Below are 18,837 nucleotides of genomic sequence, written 5' to 3'. Positions count from 1 at the left end.
GCTAGGATTAGAATTATAAAAACCTTATACACTCACTGACTGTCGTTTTATTTCAATCCTATCATTTTCAGTCAATTGGTGATGAAATGGACCATAACAATGTTTGGAATTAATTATCAAAATAAAGTGAAATTTCATTCATTTTACACATTGACTGTAACACATATAAACTACAGATATAATTCGTACATTTTATAAGACAATGTTAGCTTTTGTAGGATATAAACCGTACTGCTGTTACCAGGATTCAGCATTATACGTGAAAAGGGGATATCCTGGGCTAGGATTTGGGGGGTCCATGGGCCAGGTGTCGCGGCTGAACTGGCATACATAACCATCATGGTGTTTCTATCAGGCGCCATAGGTAACCATATATCGAGGACATATAAGGAAGCTATTCTTAAGAATAGATGTTAAATATAAGATGTATTACTATAACTGAATCCAACCACGCATAGAAAACATGACGCACCAAACATGCGTTGTAGATAACAAGATATAAAATATGTAATGTAATACGCGTGTTATATAAAAGTAAGACCTGGATTATATAGATAACAGCTGTATTATATTAATACGACATGAATAATACAAATATGACATCCACATGCATTATTTAGACAGACCATGTGTTTCATAAAAAAGTTCTTTTTTACCAAAATAAGCCACAATGACATTGAAATTTAGACGTGACATAAATATCGTTCCATTTATATAAATATTTTCGATAATGTGGTGTTTTTTATATATATAAAGAACACCATAGCCTATATTAAACACATCTCACATGCCGTATTCGACGTAATAAGCGCCAAGGGCGCTCTCAAAATTAGAAATAGGGGGCTATTATTAGAATATTATTTTGGTTGAAAGATCAATTTCGTGGTTTATGCTGACACACTGAAATGCTTATATACGAGAGATATATTTTTCCAGAATTTAATTGCCCATAATTAAGGGTGCATATAACACACGAGTGCGTATTATACGCGAATAAATAAGTCTTGTGTACATTGATCAATCGGAAGGGGTGCTAATTGGGATTGTTCACTAGCCAATATATTAGCAAATATCGCCGTGGGCGCTTATTACGTCGAATACGGTATAGTGAATATGTCACGAAGACAAAACAACGCTTTTAAAGGAAGCGGACACACAATCATTAAATAACAGCAACACTTTATAAAAGCCTTTGGCATTGACAGTTTAACATTTCTCCATATAATTATATGCATCCTCTGCAACTTGGGTTCAGATCACACTGTGGAGCTACCACGGCAGGCTTTACATGAACTTATGCAAACATGCACGATCATGACACTGAATTACACTGTGCCCTTTTTATACAATTAAAAAACATTTGACAGGATTTTGACATGAAGCATTCTAAGAAACAAGTTATGAAAATATGATATTAAGCATTTCCTTCTCAGGCAGAACATACAGATCCCACAATCATTCAAGGAGATGGACAGGGTAAGGTTTTATGGATTTCAGCAGAACGCGGCGTCAGAATTTATGGGACTAAAGTGCTTCGTCTTTAGCTAGCTGAAGACACCACTCCAATCAGTCAACAGACATGTGTAAATGGTTAGTAAAAGTCAGAAACTGGTGTTCTATAAAACGTAAAAAATAAGTAATCTCATGGAAACTTTGCATCGTGAACATTCCAATGGCCAGTTCAGTAATATGTAGGTGTTATTATCTCAACCAAATTGTCAATGTAATGCACTGAGATTATTATACGAGCATATGTGTCATACTGATTTTACGAAACGAGTGTCAAAAATCTTGGATTTCCCGAGGGAGAGCGGTGGTAATTACACGAATTATTACACGATGTAAGGTATGGTGAGGTGTATTTGCCATCAGCTCTATACGGATGTGGGGTATGGGGAGGTGTATCTGCCTTCAGCTCTGTACGGATGTGGGGTATGGGGAGGTGTATCTGCCTTCAGCTCTGTACGGATGTGGGGTATGGGGAGGTGTATCTGCCTTCAGCTCTATACGGATGTGAGGTATGGGGAGGTGTATCTGTCTTCAGCTCTGTATGGATGTAAGGTATGGGGAGGTGTATCTGCCTTCAGCTCTGTACGGATGTGAGGTATGGGGAGGTGTATCTGCCTTCAGCTCTATACGGATGTGAGGTATGGGGAGGTGTATCTGCCTTCAGCTCTGTACGGATGTAAGGTATGGGGAGGTGTATCTGCCTTCAGCTCTGTACGGATGTGAGGTATGGGGAGGTGTATCTGCCTTCAGCTCTATACGGATGTGGGGTATGGGGAGGTGTATCTGCCTTCAGCTCTGTACGGATGTGAGGTATGGGGAGGTGTATCTGCCTTCAGCTCTATACGGATGTGGGGTATGGGGAGGTGTATCTGCCTTCAGCTCTGTACGGATGTGAGGTATGGGGAGGTGTATCTGCCTTCAGCTCTGTACGGATGTGAGGTATGGGGAGGTGTATCTGCCTTCAGCTCTATACGGATGTGAGGTATGGGGAGGTGTATCTGCCTTCAGCTCTGTACGGATGTGAGGTATGGGGAGGTGTATTTGCCTTCAGCTCTATACGGATGTGGGGTATGGGGAGGTGTATCTGCCTTCAGCTCTGTACGGATGTGAGGTATGGGGAGGTGTATCTACCTTCAGCTCTATACGGATGTAAGGTATGGGGAGGTGTATTTGCCTTCAGCTCTGTACGGATGTGAGGTATGGGGAGGTGTATCTGCCTTCAGCTCTATACGGATGTAAGGTATGGGGAGGTGTATTTGCCTTCAGCTCTATACGGATGTGAGGTATGGGGAGGTGTATCTGCCTTCAGCTCTGTACGGATGTGACGTATGGGGAGGTGTATTTGCCTTCAGCTCTGTACGGATGTGAGGTATGGGGAGGTGTATCTGCCTTCAGCTCTGTACGGATGTGGGGTATGGGGAGGTGTATCTGCCTTCAGCTCTATACGGATGTAAGGTATGGGGAGGTGTATTTGCCTTCAGCTCTATACGGATGTGGGGTATGGGGAGGTGTATCTGCCTTCAGCTCTGTACGGATGGGACGTATGGGGAGGTGTATTTGCCTTCAGCTCTGTACGGATGTGAGGTATGGGGAGGTGTATCTGCCTTCAGCTCTGTACGGATGTGGGGTATGGGGAGGTGTATCTGCCTTCAGCTCTGTACGGATGTAAGGTATGGGGAGGTGTATTTGCCTTCAGCTCTATACGGATGTGAGGTATGGGGAGGTGTATCTGCCTTCAGCTCTATACGGATGTGAGGTATGGGGAGGTGTATCTGCCTTCAGCTCTGTACGGATGTGAGGTATGGGGAGGTGTATCTGCCTTCAGCTCTGTACGGATGTGAGGTATGGGGAGGTGTATCTGCCTTCAGCTCTATACGGATGTGAGGTATGGGGAGGTGTATCTGCCTTCAGCTCTATACGGATGTGGGGTATGGGGAGGTGTATTTGCCTTCAGCTCTATACGGATGTGAGGTATGGGGAGGTGTATCTGCCTTCAGCTCTATACGGATGTGACGTATGGGGAGGTGTATCTGCCTTCAGCTCTATACGGATGTGAGGTATGGGGAGGTGTATTTGCCTTCAGCTCTGTACGGATGTGACGTATGGGGAGGTGTATCTGCCTTCAGCTCTATACGGATGTGAGATATGGGGAGGTGTATCTGCCTTCAGCTCTATACGGATGTGAGATATGGGGAGGTGTATCTGCCTTCAGCTCTATACGGATGTGAGATATGGGGAGGTGTATCTGCCTTCAGCTCTATACGGATGTGGGGTATGGGGAGGTGTATCTGCCTTCAGCTCTGTACGGATGTGAGGTATGGGGAGGTGTATCTGCCTTCAGCTCTATACGGATGTGGGGTATGGGGAGGTGTATCTGCCTTCAGTTCTGTACGGATGTGAGGTATGGGGAGGTGTATCTGCCTCAAAACTCAAAACGGATGTGAGGTATGGGGAGGTGTATCTGCCTTCAGCTCTGTACGGATGTAAGGTATGGGGAGGTGTATCTGCCTTCAGCTCTGTACGGATGTAAGGTATGGGGAGGTGTATCTGCCTTCAGCTCTGTACGGATGTGGGGTATGGGGAGGTGTATCTGCCTTCAGCTCTGTACGGATGTAAGGTATGGGGAGGTGTATCTGCCTTCAGCTCTGTACGGATGTGGGGTATGGGGAGGTGTATTTGCCTTCAGCTCTATACGGATGTGAGGTATGGGGAGGTGTATCTGCCTTCAGCTCTATACGGATGTGGGGTATGGGGAGGTGTATCTGCCTTCAGCTCTGTACGGATGTGACGTATGGGGAGGTGTATCTGCCTTCAGCTCTGTACGGATGTGGGGTATGGGGAGGTGTATCTGCCTTCAGCTCTATACGGATGTGGGGTATGGGGAGGTGTATCTGCCTTCAGCTCTGTACGGATGTGACGTATGGGGAGGTGTATCTGCCTTCAGCTCTGTACGGATGTGGGGTATGGGGAGGTGTATCTGCCTTCAGCTCTATACGGATGTGAGATATGGGGAGGTGTATCTGCCTTCAGCTCTATACGGATGTGGGGTATGGGGAGGTGTATCTGCCTTCAGCTCTGTACGGATGTGGGGTATGGGGAGGTGTATCTGCCTTCAGCTCTGTACGGATGTAAGGTATGGGGAGGTGTATCTGCCTTCAGCTCTGTACGGATGTGGGGTATGGGGAGGCGTATCTGCCTTCAGCTCTGTACGGATGTAAGGTATGGGGAGGTGTATCTGCCTTCAGCTCTGTACGGATGTAAGGTATGGGGAGGTGTATCTGCCTTCAGCTCTGTACGGATGTGGGGTATGGGGAGGTGTATCTGCCTTCAGCTCTGTACGGATGTAAGGTATGGGGAGGTGTATCTGCCTTCAGCTCTGTACGGATGTGGGGTATGGGGAGGTGTATTTGCCTTCAGCTCTATACGGATGTGAGGTATGGGGAGGTGTATCTGCCTTCAGCTCTATACGGATGTGGGGTATGGGGAGGTGTATTTGCCTTCAGCTCTATACGGATGTGAGGTATGGGGAGGTGTATCTGCCTTCAGCTCTATACGGATGTGGGGTATGGGGAGGTGTATCTGCCTTCAGCTCTGTACGGATGTGACGTATGGGGAGGTGTATCTGCCTTCAGCTCTGTACGGATGTGGGGTATGGGGAGGTGTATCTGCCTTCAGCTCTATACGGATGTGGGGTATGGGGAGGTGTATCTGCCTTCAGCTCTGTACGGATGTGACGTATGGGGAGGTGTATCTGCCTTCAGCTCTGTACGGATGTGGGGTATGGGGAGGTGTATCTGCCTTCAGCTCTATACGGATGTGAGATATGGGGAGGTGTATCTGCCTTCAGCTCTATACGGATGTGGGGTATGGGGAGGTGTATCTGCCTTCAGCTCTGTACGGATGTGGGGTATGGGGAGGTGTATCTGCCTTCAGCTCTGTACGGATGTAAGGTATGGGGAGGTGTATCTGCCTTCAGCTCTGTACGGATGTGGGGTATGGGGAGGCGTATCTGCCTTCAGCTCTGTACGGATGTAAGGTATGGGGAGGTGTATCTGCCTTCAGCTCTGTACGGATGTAAGGTATGGGGAGGTGTATCTGCCTTCAGCTCTGTACGGATGTGGGGTATGGGGAGGTGTATCTGCCTTCAGCTCTGTACGGATGTAAGGTATGGGGAGGTGTATCTGCCTTCAGCTCTGTACGGATGTGGGGTATGGGGAGGTGTATTTGCCTTCAGCTCTATACGGATGTGAGGTATGGGGAGGTGTATCTGCCTTCAGCTCTATACGGATGTGGGGTATGGGGAGGTGTATCTGCCTTCAGCTCTGTACGGATGTGACGTATGGGGAGGTGTATCTGCCTTCAGCTCTGTACGGATGTGGGGTATGGGGAGGTGTATCTGCCTTCAGCTCTGTACGGATGTGAGGTATGGGGAGGTGTATCTGCCTCAAAACTCAAAACGGATGTGAGGTATGGACTATGTACATTGTACTATGTTTGTACTATAGAGAGTCATACTGACAAAACTTTTCTAAAACTATTCGGACATTATGTTCTCTAGGCTGTGGTATAGTGCGCAAACAAGTGTTCACACATGGAAGTGTGCCAGTATTGTACATGACAAAAATTCCTCAGCCGATTCTCACCTGTATATGAAAACTATAGCATGTAAAACCATTTAGAAGTACCAGTATATATATTACACAATGGTGTCTAAAAGTTCCTTCGAAAGTGCAGTGGTCACAATTAGTAAATAGCAGTTAGTAAATAAATAAAGACCGAAAGGAGTACATGTACATTGATACAAGAGAAGACCTCTCGTGTCGGAAACAGTGAGTGCACCTCTGACCATCAACAGCTCTACTTACTTGCAGAGGAATATCCTGAGCGCACGTCACGTTGTGTTGCAGACCAATATCCATCACAGTATGCAAATGTGACTTTGTCAAGCACAGTCTCCTGTGGTGTAGATTACTCGAACAAGGGCGAAATGATTTCATTTGAAACTTTGATCGACAATCTTGAAGTAGATGTGGATCGTGCATCCTGGGCCTAAGGCCTGTATTACGTGATGGACAAACACATCGGAAGTTTTGACAACAGCGTTGAAGATGATGGAGATACTGGAATGTTAGGTGCCGTGAGAGTTCTTATAACTACTGTATAAGGACTTGAAAGCTATCATGAAAAATATTGCCAGATGGACCAGCTGTAATTATCGACAATGCCAACAGATTAGGTATGTATTCATAAACATAAATAGCCCGAGGCAATACAGAATTATTTCTATATGTATGATAAGTTATGTGTAATATATATATAAAAAAGGTATGGGTTCTATGAACAGCATCTGTGTCTTATAGATAATTCATGAATAATATAAACGACATGTACATGCATTATTAAAATTGGTCATATGTTCCATAAAAAGCGTATGTATTACCAATATATACTAGTATATGTTTATATATACATATTGTTCATTTCCCATGTATTAAAAACAGCTTACATACAGAGAACTTATACCTTACCCTGAAGACTAAGACGAAAGTCAAGGGGCCTCTCTTCACGGAAGCGGACATAAAATCCCACTGACACAATCTGCCAGACCGCATACTATGAAATTGTTGTTATTGTTAAATCCAAACACCCAAGCCCGAACCAGCTGCATTATCTCCACGGGGACACCTCACTGTGCCCTCGCTTTTGTTCTGGGGAAAAGGGCAGTCAGCCATGGCACATGGGGAGACAATAGGGTGATTAACTATAGTCTGTTGCAGAAAATCAGGTATACATTACAAATGTACAGATATAATACACGATAAGATACATTGCAAGAAGCATATTAAGATACGTATTCAATTAAAATCATATATGTGAAGATGGTTATTGATTTCATTAACATATTTAATGGTTAACTTAACACACATCTTCTACATGTTCTGAAACATACAATCTGGAAATCAGTCATATGACATGGTTTGTTATGGACGGTTAATATATCAATGGTGTACATGTACAACCATCGTCAAACATATTTACAGGCCAACAAAGGAGGACGCAGTATCGTTATACTCAACAGGAGTTCTTCTGTCGGTCATACGTTCATTCTTTTCACTGAGGAAACTGAGAAGCCTGAAGGTCTCAGCATTGGACTGTTCCTTCCTGATGTCTACCTACTTTCAGATGTTGGGGTGGTTAGAACAGGCTTGCTCTCTCTCACCGTTTTTCAGGTTTGGGAGGAATTTTGAATGACAATGTCCTTGGCATCTCCAGGATCGTGTATATCAGGATTAGTTGTGATAAAGCTGTTTGAAGTGTTGATTCTGGCCGGACAGTTTTTTCTGCAGCAACACCAATGTACAGTAGTGTTTCTTCCGTCCTGATTCTAAATCCCTGACCATTATGAAGTAAACTATGTCGGGAGTTAGCAACAAACCGAACACTTACATGAACATTTGCCAATGATTGTGGGATCGGTACCAAAAATATATACACATGGCATTCTTACCAAACAACATATAAATTTCTTTTATGAAAGTCATCTTAACCCTCATGGTGCCTGGCATTCAGCTGGAAATTATAAGTAATATCTAATATGTAATAGACATATAGTAATAGTAATATAATAATATCTATATGAAGTGAAAACAAAATTACGACAATATGAATTACTTCGATTAAAGTTGTCCTCAATGTATAATATAAAGTTTATGTACTCAAAACTCTGATCAAACTTGTTTCACGACGACCACTAGAAAACATACACACTTACATTCGCACTTACTTTGACCTTTGCTCAAAATACAGTACTTGTATTACCAGTCCAAGAAATACAACGTTTTCTTTCATATTGTGTTATAAATGCGACTATTGAAGTGTATTTACACCGAGGTATATACATATGTACATTCACGGACATCCATGATAGTTTACTTAAGAAATGACTTTCACTTTGTGTGAGTTCATTGGAGTATGATCCTTCACAGAGTGAGGGCCAAACTGTATGGACGTTGGAGCTTGCGAAAGAACGCTTATGTATGTTCTCGTGCTAGGGAATTCCCAGGGTTTTCCCCAGGAATGTGGAAGTAGTCCGTCAGTGTTTACGTCATTTGAAGAGTACAGTCTCGTGAAAAACGTATGAACGTCAAATTGTGTCGTTCATACACTTATGAACGTCAACTTCGCGGTCATGTGACCTCTCGTCCAATGGAAAAGCTATGTATCGTGTAGACTTCAAATTAAAAAAAATAATTTCCAGTACAGTTCAACATTTCACCCCATTCTACAAAAGGAAACGTTTGAAATAGAGAATTGATCGTAGGTCAATGAAAGTAATGGATTTATTGGTCACAAAAGCTAAAATAGTTTCTTGGTGTTGAACTTCGAAAGTGTAACCAGCAACATCTTTAACATAAATGTTTTTTAGTAATTATATCTTATATCTAAACTACAGCTTGGATGGAACATATACAATTAAAATTGTGATCGGTAGGTCAGGCTCGCTGACTTGGTTGGTGCATATAATTGTATTCCAATTGCGTTGATCGAGGCTCATGGTATCAATCACTGGATGGTCTGGTCCAGACTCGATTATTTACAGACCGACGTCATATAGCTGGAATATTGCTGAGTGCGGCGTTAAAAAACAAACCAAACCAAAAATTTAATATTTATGTTATTGTTTGAACCATTTGAAATTCTAATATGTGAGGCTAAAATATTATAAAGGTGGTTTAACATTGAATCAGTTTTCACAACTTCCTCAATGTAAAACATTCCATTCCCTTACTCAACTATATGTCCATTATTGTCTTGGAATACCAATCCTTCAACTGAAAAGCACATGTCAATATTCCAATATAAGAAAACTGCGCAAAATATTCTAACGGTGTTAGCTAGGCAAGTGATGAACGGTCTCATTTACACGTCGGTCGCCGTGGAATTCTTCCCAATCGTGATGTACTAGATCTACTTAATTTATCAATGTACGTTTTTCCTAAACTGTGAATATATTTGTATACGCAATGGTCAAATGTAACAACTGTTATATTTGGGATAGTATTCTCTAAGTAAGATACAAATTCTAGGAATTTTGGGGTTGAGTCCTATCCGAGATTCGAATCTCCACTCGCATGCAGAGTGAGGCACCTACTCACCAGCACAAGTCAGCGATCTAACCCACTCAGCCACTGAGGCTTTCACAAAAATGGAGGTCCGACAACTGGTAGTCTGGATCACATACTTTGTGTACCCCTCTGATAAGAGTAAAATGGTCAATTGACGACCAACACTATCAACTTGCTGTCAAACCTAAAAGAAAACTACCCGACAGACAATCCTATCGGCGTTCATGATCAAATCAATGGGCACAACCATTGTAGTACTACTCACTTTATTAGACCAGTCAGTCCCCGACCACCTCAGTCAAGGCGACAAGGACATGGAAACTATGCCATAAAGGAAAACGCCAATACATCGCATAAATCATAGGGTCTATGGACAAGTGGGATTTCTGACAAATGGGATACCTGACAAATGGGGTATCTGACAAATGGGGTATCTGACAAATGTGTTTGACCAACAAAGCCCCCGTTCACGGTGATGGTCGCCTGCATACGTTCTTGGCAAAGCAAAACTGTTCTTAACCCTTTTTAACCCTTACACATTCTCCTATCCACAATGAAACAATGACCATTTTACAAGTAATCTCTAGTCGGGTTATATTCCTAGTGATTTAAAGACTTAACAACTGATCTGTTTGTATGCATGTATTGTGAAAACCGTTGATGGTGGAAAGGCAGTTAGGACTTTTTTTGTGTGATTTAAGTACAGCTTTTGATTGGGACTGGCACCGTGGATTATTAAACAAACTAGAGACATATGGTATTAATGGAACATTATCAAAAGTTATTTAACGGATAGAAAACAAGGGAGTAGTTATGATCGGATGTAAATCTGAACTCAACTTTGTATTGGCTGGAATACCTCAAGGGTCTATACTTGGACCGCTACTGTTTTTGCTTTACATCAATGATTTTCTTAATTGAAAATATAAATAGTAGTAGACCTATTGCTGATGATACGTCCTTGTACATCGTCGTCGAAAACCCAGCCGACGCAGTGTCAGCATTAAACGAAGATCTGATTGATATCCAAATCTGCGAAAACGTGGCAAATGAAGTTTAGCCCAAGAAAACTGAAAATATCTCATTTTCCCGTAAAATAGTCCCATTAAATAGACCAAATCTCCAAAACGGATGGAATCATTGTAATAAAAGTTGAAATGCATAATATATACACTTACATTCCCCTATGGACACCATTGTATTAACAATTTCTGCCGGATGATAAACTGTTTTAAAAGTTTAAAATACCACCTCCCTTGGAAAAGTCTTGAAATCATATACAGATCATTTACCATACCAATATTCGATTACTGTAGTATAGATACGGGAAGAATTGACACTGGAAAGATTTAACCTAGATGCTCTAAGAACCGTATGTGTTGCAACATGGGGCACAGGCCATGAAAAACTAAAAGCAGAAGTCCGATACTTTCTACATGGAGTGTGGACTTCCACAAGGATCAGTGCTAGGTCCGCTGTTCTTTATACTGTATACATACAGTCAACAACTGGTTATACAGATTCATGGACTTAAGCAGCTGTCATTTGCGGACGACACGCAACTGCTCAATGCATTTAAAGCAACAGAAACATCAGTATCACTGAGTCACATTACTGAGTGCTCTATTGACATTAAGTCGTGGATGTCATCACACGGCTTCCGGTTGATCATGTACAAAATGCTGTCTTTGACATACAAGTGTGTCAACAGACAGGCTCCAGCTTATCTCTCCACTCTGCTCTAGCTTCATAATCCACCAAGAACTCTTCGATCAGCAAATCAACACCTGCTATCTGTTCCTCAGTATAGACTTTTCCAGCTATGGACTAAAGACTTTCAGTGTGGCTGCCCCAAAGTGTTTGAATGATATTCCATTTGAGATTAGACTTTCGTCAAACATTTCAGACATTCAAAGCAAAACTAAAGACACATTTGTTCAAAAAAGCTTTCCAGAGTGACATTTGAATGTAGCACTTTGAGCATGAACTGCTACATGGAGGCTAACGCATTATTATTATTATTATTATTATTATTATTATTTACAGATTAAATGCAGCAAAGAGAGTTTGGGTGATCCTGGCACAGTCAGGCTGGTTAGGCTTATCATCAGCTCAGGGCACTTGCCCCCTCTACACGCAGCCCAGACAGTGAATGGGACTTCTCCCAGGAAGCGCTGCCTAGTCAAACCCACCCAGAACTTTTCGGAGAATGTGAAGACTCTCCAACACTGCAGCCTTCTGCATTACCCAGATTGTCAGAAGGGCTGTATTCCTGGTAGCAAACCCGGGTACTCTCCCAATGTCAGTCAACAGATTGGGAGGTACCAAACCTAAGGCACCGAAAACAATGGGGAGTCGGACAACTTGGATCTTAGGATACAAGTGACATTTCGAAAGCGAGGTCTGCATATTTGCCATGTTTTCCCTCAATCTTGTCAATTACATTACTGTCAGAAGGGACAGAAAATTCAATGATATAACTGATTTCATTGGATTTATCAAAAAGGACAAGATCAGGTTTGTTGGCCTGGATATGTCTGAAGCCGTAAAAGGGCCTATTCCAAAGGATTTTGTATTTATCATTTTCCATTGCGCCCTCTACATATTCTGGGTCGCACCATGGACCTCTGTATCAGAACCACAAGCATGGCGAAGACGGTAATAAAATGATTTAGCCACCCCATCATGTCGCTTAAAATACTGTGTCTGTGCCAAAGCTGGTCATACACTCACAATGTCTTGGACAGTCTCATTAAGTTCATTACATAACCTACATTTCATACGGTTTCGAGTGGGAAGTGGCTGGTCTTGAGCAGCAAACAGAAAGCCTTCTTTTTCACTTTTCAGACCAGACGACCTCATCCAAGTGAAGGACTCTGCAGGATTGCTGATCTTCTCAACACACTGCACATAAACTAGATGAAGTGGTCGTTCAGGAAGCCTCTCCTTGAAAAACTGAGTCTGGGCCAATTTGATATGGCACTTCACTTGGTTGACACTCATTTCTGTACCGTCCAACAGTACAGAACCATCAACAAAATTAACACCAACATTGAGATTATGTCACACATCCTTGGCTTGTTTTAGAAAACTGTGGAATGCCTTGTTATGTTATCATCATGAATCTTGACATGCTTCACAAGAGGATCATCAGACAAATAAATGTGTGCAAAAGTGCACAAAACAATTCTATCATGAAGAACCCCAACGTTAATTAAACTACATCCTCCAATGATTATTGGTAAATATAAGCGATTGAGGGAAGAGCGAGGGTGGTGGCATCTATTGTCTGACATGATTCTTCGTGTGAGGGTGTCAATACCCTGAATTTCTTGTTTAGTCCAGTCAACAACACCAAATGAATATGCAAGGATGGGTACAGCGTAAATATTTGTGGCTTTTACTTTATTGCACGCATTTAGCTGTGAACTCCAGATTTTCTTAAGTCTACATTTTTCCTTGATATGGGTATTCTGGAGTTTGTCCCTAATCTGCATCCCCAAGTACGTATTGGCCTGACCTTCCACGAGATGGTCAATAACTCCTCCCCCAAGTAAACTAACTGATCCTCCCTCGTTTACCTTGCCACGTTCCAGAAGAAGAATGTTGCATTTGTCGAGTCCAAAGGATTATTTGATTATTGATTATTTAGTCAGCACATGTAACCATGCACTCTGGAGGCTGTCAGAGGCACTCAGTCGTCTAATTATTGGCATGCATGAAACAGGTATGTTATACAGAGCCATTGGACGTCATGTTGGATATGACCATACTGTCATCAGCTGACTCGTCAGAAAACACCGACAGACACATGAAGTCCACGACCAGGACCACTCCAAAAAACAAATGTACCGGAAGACAGGGCACTAGCATGTCCTGTGAGGCGACAACCCTTTGTTTTCAGTAAAGCTCTGAAACAACAATGGCTTCCCAACAGGCATCCGGCCAGCAGCACTGTCCGAAAACAGCTAAACTCATTTGGGTTGAAGTCGTGAAGGGTCATCAGACGTCCCTTGTTAACTACTCATCATCAGAGACTTTGGCTTGGTGTATGACTCGACATCATTGAAATCTGAGGATGTGACGATGAACCATTGGTCTGAAAGCTGATTCTTGCAGCACATCACAGATTGGCGAATGCGGGTTTGGAGACACGGAAACACTTTGTATACCCATAGGAACAATGTACCAACAGTCCCGTATAGTGGAGACACGGTCATGGTGTGGGGAGCAATATCTCATGACTGTAAGCTGGACATGGTAACAGTATAAAGCAATCTCAACGGCGGTTCTTATATCCAGTATATCCTCAATCCTGTTGCTGTGCCACATTTTGACAATCATGCACTAGTCACTCGACCTGTGATTATGGACGACAATGCTAGAACCGACCATTCTCGTGCTGTGACTGCATTTCTGCAAGGACACACTATTGACACCTGGCTTGGCCTGCTATGAGACTAGATTTGAATCCATTGGAACATCTTTGGGACATTCGTAGATGTCGGCTGTAGGCAATGAATCCACCAGTACAGATTGTGGCAGTGTTAGAGGCTGCATTAAATCGGGAGTAGCAGTGGTTACCTCTTGATCACAGGAGGAATGACGAGAAGGATAGAATCTGTCAGGGCACAGGGTGGTTACACTCCCTACTGATTTTCGGGATTGTGATCATCTAACAACGAATGTTTTTGGACGTATTTTGTTGTTCATACCTGATTATGGAACCTCCCAGATCCAGAGTTTTCGTTGTTATCAATTTATTCTCAATTGCAGAACTATCGCAACTGCGTTATTAATGCAATTAAAATACTGAATTTTGCATCATTCTCTGTGTTTTCATTGGTCCCGAGTCTCATCTCACACAGAACATTTACTTCTCCACCACAGCCCAGGGCACACGAATGATACCTTGTTGTTGGACAGATATGGTGGCAAAACCAGGTGCTGCTTAATTAATTTCTAGGTGTGTATATATCACTGACAGCCTAACTTGTCCTTGTTGTCACTACTATGAAGCCCTGCAGCACTACTTCTTTGTTTGTTGCAATTATAATGAAATTGGAAGCAAATACAGTACACAACAGTGGCTGAGTGGGTAAGATTTCAGACTTTGTGTGCTGGTGATTTGACATTTGACCACTTTCTAAATGGCATTGTATGTTCAAGGAAGATGATGTGTAATTGTCACTTGATTTTTGATTTAGGAAGAGGTATTAAATAAGAGTTGTTTACCAATTCCAGTGGAAATGAAATATGTGTAAACCACAAACTGCGAAAAAGAGGGTCACTCATCCTTGGCACGGAAATGTCCTAAACGCTTGCTCCTCAACAAACACCCACATAAAACGCCTACAGTCTGGATAATTTCTATTCAACCAACTGAGGTCGAAGACCCCAAGGGAGCACTACTCACTCTACTTAGCAAACAATGCAATCTGAGAGCACTGATCCGCCTGCTCACACTGATCCCCATGCCTCCCTCTATATTCGAACTAATGCACATAACCAACAAATCAGTAAGGCAAAGAAAACAGCCAAAACACCAGCTCATGGTAAAAACAAAAGGCCCATATCACACACAAAAAGAGTTTTCGAGTTCATTGCCATGGCGCTGATCAAAATTACAAGCAGAAGGTTGAGTGTCATAGCTATTGTCAACTGCATCCTCAGTCTGACTCCCAGAATACTGAAACACAAAGGAGGAAAGAAACAGTTCCAAAATAGGATATGCACTAAAACTCAATGAGCGCTCATCTAACCAATCATGGACTTGCTCATAAATAGCACTGGGCCCTGAAGTTAATGCACTCGTCAGGAAACAGGTGATAAAGCAGTGTGTAGCTCAGGATAGAAACTCAGCGAAAAAGCCAAATTCACATTACCTGGGTACACCCAATATAGAAAAGACAGAAAAAGCCATGCCTGGAAACAAAGGAGGACTTATCACCGTTGTTCAGGTCAGCTGTACCCCAAAAACTAGCAACACAAATGTAATGATGTCATTGGCGTTAAATGAGCAAAAGGTTACAAAGAAAATTTTTGAAATGTTTTATAATTGGTTTGGACATATGGAAAAATCCCATCAGAACAATTTTCAAACTATTTGATTAAAAAATGACACCCATCCTTCTTTTTTTGATGCGACATATGGGGCATAAAAGATGAGAGGTAGTAGAAAGGGTCTAATATCGAGAATGTAAATAGTATCTTGGTGCAGGAATTAACACTCCAAATGTAATTACTTTTTAGGGTAATGTGGACGGTACCCTTTGTTTATAAACACTACGGTGAAATGCATTAAATACTGGCGAAAACAACTTCATATGTCATCTAATAGACTTCCACATAAAGCATATATTATTTAATCTTGATTCAGTTGGTAGACAGAACTGGGCATGTAATGTTAGACTGATTCTGTTTAGTTCAGGTCTTAGCTATGCCTGGGTTTTCCAAAATGTTGGATGTATAGTTGGTTTTCTTAACCCTTTTCAAGCCAGATTGAAAGATATGTACAGCCAAGAATGGACCAATATTTTATCATTTAGTACTAGATATGAATATTATACACTTTTTAAGATAAGCCTAGAAGCATGGAAATATGTAAAAGATTGTACCCAGTGTACATTTGCTACCAATGTTGCTTGTGCTCGAGTTGGATGTATAAGGCTTAATATGGTCATGATACTGGGAGACACCACAAAATGTACACATTGTAATCAAAACAAAGATCTGCATTATTTCACCATTATATGTCCATCCTTAAAAGATATTCGAAAGCAATACATACCAAATAAATGTGTAATTGGAACCGTCACTCCAACAATTTATTCGCCTTATGGCAACCTCAAATTATCAAGATTTAAAATAAGTTATATTATATTTCAAATATGCCTTCAATACTAGAAATGTATAGAAATGAAACATGTGATTCTATCTGTAAAATTATCCTGTTCTGTATTGTATACACAATTCATTTATTTCGGCCTATGACCTATAATACAATAAACAATTGAATTGAAACTGGAAAATGGCAATGAATTACGCCGGCTAATGTATATCAAAGGGTTACCCACAAAACAAACAGGGACCAGCTAAAAAAGAGGGCAAAAATGGGATAATCTTTGGTGACGTTAATGCCAACAGCCCTTTATGTGAAGACATAAACAATTCGTGCAAATACAGCTAAATAGTAGAGAAATTGGTTGAAGACAACAAATTCATAACTCTAAAGAACGACTGACCCACACGTTATGACCATGTCCTCAACACATGTGATCAATTGACCTGACAATACCCACAAAGAAGCTCGCCCCACATTGCCATGATGACACTTCAGAAAGCGACCACCTTCACAAGCTCACATACATGGGTTATCCACCACAAAGGTTGGGACAGGGAAATAGCAAAAGCTCGGAAAGCGAAAAAAACTCTAAACGGGTCAAAAAGGGATAAAACAGCCAAACAGTCACTCAAAAAGCCAAAAAGATAGACACCTCATAGGCGATTCTAAGCAAGAGTCATGGGCAGACGTTCAGCAAATCTCTAAATAAATAAAATAAATGCTAAAACAGCTGGAGCAAAATACACGCAGTCATGAGTAAGCGTTTACCTACAAAAGTTCCAAAGTTAGCAAATGCCCAAACAATCAAAACAGCCACAAAGCATGCATCTTGTCTACAATAAACTATTTACTCTGACAGAATTTGATGATGCCATACAACATAGAAAAGGCACTGGACATGTTCTTGACACCGCCAGCTACGAGATATTGGAAAACATACATAGTCAAGCGTACAGCTTACTCACTGAGTTGTATAACATGGTATGGTCCAAAGGAGAAGTCCCAAAAGTATGCAAACATGCTGTTGTTATCCCGCTTCTGAAGCAAGGGAATGACGAAGCCCTACAAACTCTTATCAACCTATCTCGGTCATTTCAAACATGTGCAAAGCTATGGAAGCCATGGATACAAAAAGGCTCACGCATATCTTTGAAACAGGCAACCACATCAAACCTGATCAAAGCAGATTCTGGAAAGGACATCCAAGTCTAGATGATGAACGAAGACAGGAAAGTGAAATAAAAGAAGCACTTTTAGAACTGAAATATCTAGCAGCAGTATTTCTGGACATCAGCAAAGCCTTTGACATGGTACGACATGACGAACTACTCACAAAACCAGCACAGAATTGGGTAGAAGGGAGCATTATCAGCCCGATCCGGTTTAACATCATCATCATCATCATCATCAATGATCTATTTGATTATGTCAACTCTCCTACCCAAACTTCTAAATTCACTGATGACTGAACAATAGAGATGTTTCACATATCCGAAAAACTACTGCAATCAACTGCCCTTGACGGAATAGATCAATGTTTCTCCCTTTCAAGTGAAGAAACTGTAGGAGTTTTATTCCATAAGCACGGGGAAAGATACTATGATACCCTGTCTCTCCATAAAAGGCAAACTAATCAAATTCGAAAAATCCACAAGATTCTAGGAGTGATCCCAGATCACTTGGAGGAAACATATAGAATATGTAAAAAATCAGATGTCATAAATACCTGAACGTATTGCGGGCACTTTCAGGCACACCTTGAGGGAAACACAGCTGAATATATACAAATCTGTGATCAGTTGAAAAAAAATATGGTTCAGGACCAACCACTGTGTTGAGGCACCAAGCCCATTTTCTAGCTACAAATGCAGCAACAGATAATTCGCTGAAAGCACTACAAGTAGAAACAAGAGAAGTCCCATTGAAACTAAGAAGAGAGCAGGCAATATTAACGTTTTTGGGACCATTTGCAAACCCTCTGGAGAGAGAAATATGGCGAGACAAAAACATCCGTGATGAAACCATAGATCTGCGATATTAGTACGTGCACTCATCCAAAGTCACAATTGTAATGACATTCAGCCCCAGAAAGTCATGACAAAGGTTGAAGTTCCAAAGTTGACACTGCTTTAACATCAGAAGTCACTAGAAAGGAAAACCCAACCCTACTATGCTTTGTAACTATCACGAAAATTCAAAATACCTGAGACAGCTGAGGCCATATATACACTGATGGATCCACAAACCCTATCAACAACAGTGCTGGTTACGGGGTCCATATCTATAGCTCCAAACTCCAAGCACATTCGGTCCAACTGACCTGATGGTCAGTCAGTATTCACGGCTGAATTGGGGGCA

Source organism: Haliotis cracherodii, unplaced genomic scaffold (genome assembly GCF_022045235.1).
Source record: "Haliotis cracherodii isolate W230 unplaced genomic scaffold, xgHalCrac1.p SCAF_26, whole genome shotgun sequence".
Lineage (NCBI taxonomy): Eukaryota > Metazoa > Mollusca > Gastropoda > Lepetellida > Haliotidae > Haliotis > Haliotis cracherodii.
Note: the sequence above shows the minus strand (reverse complement) of the source record.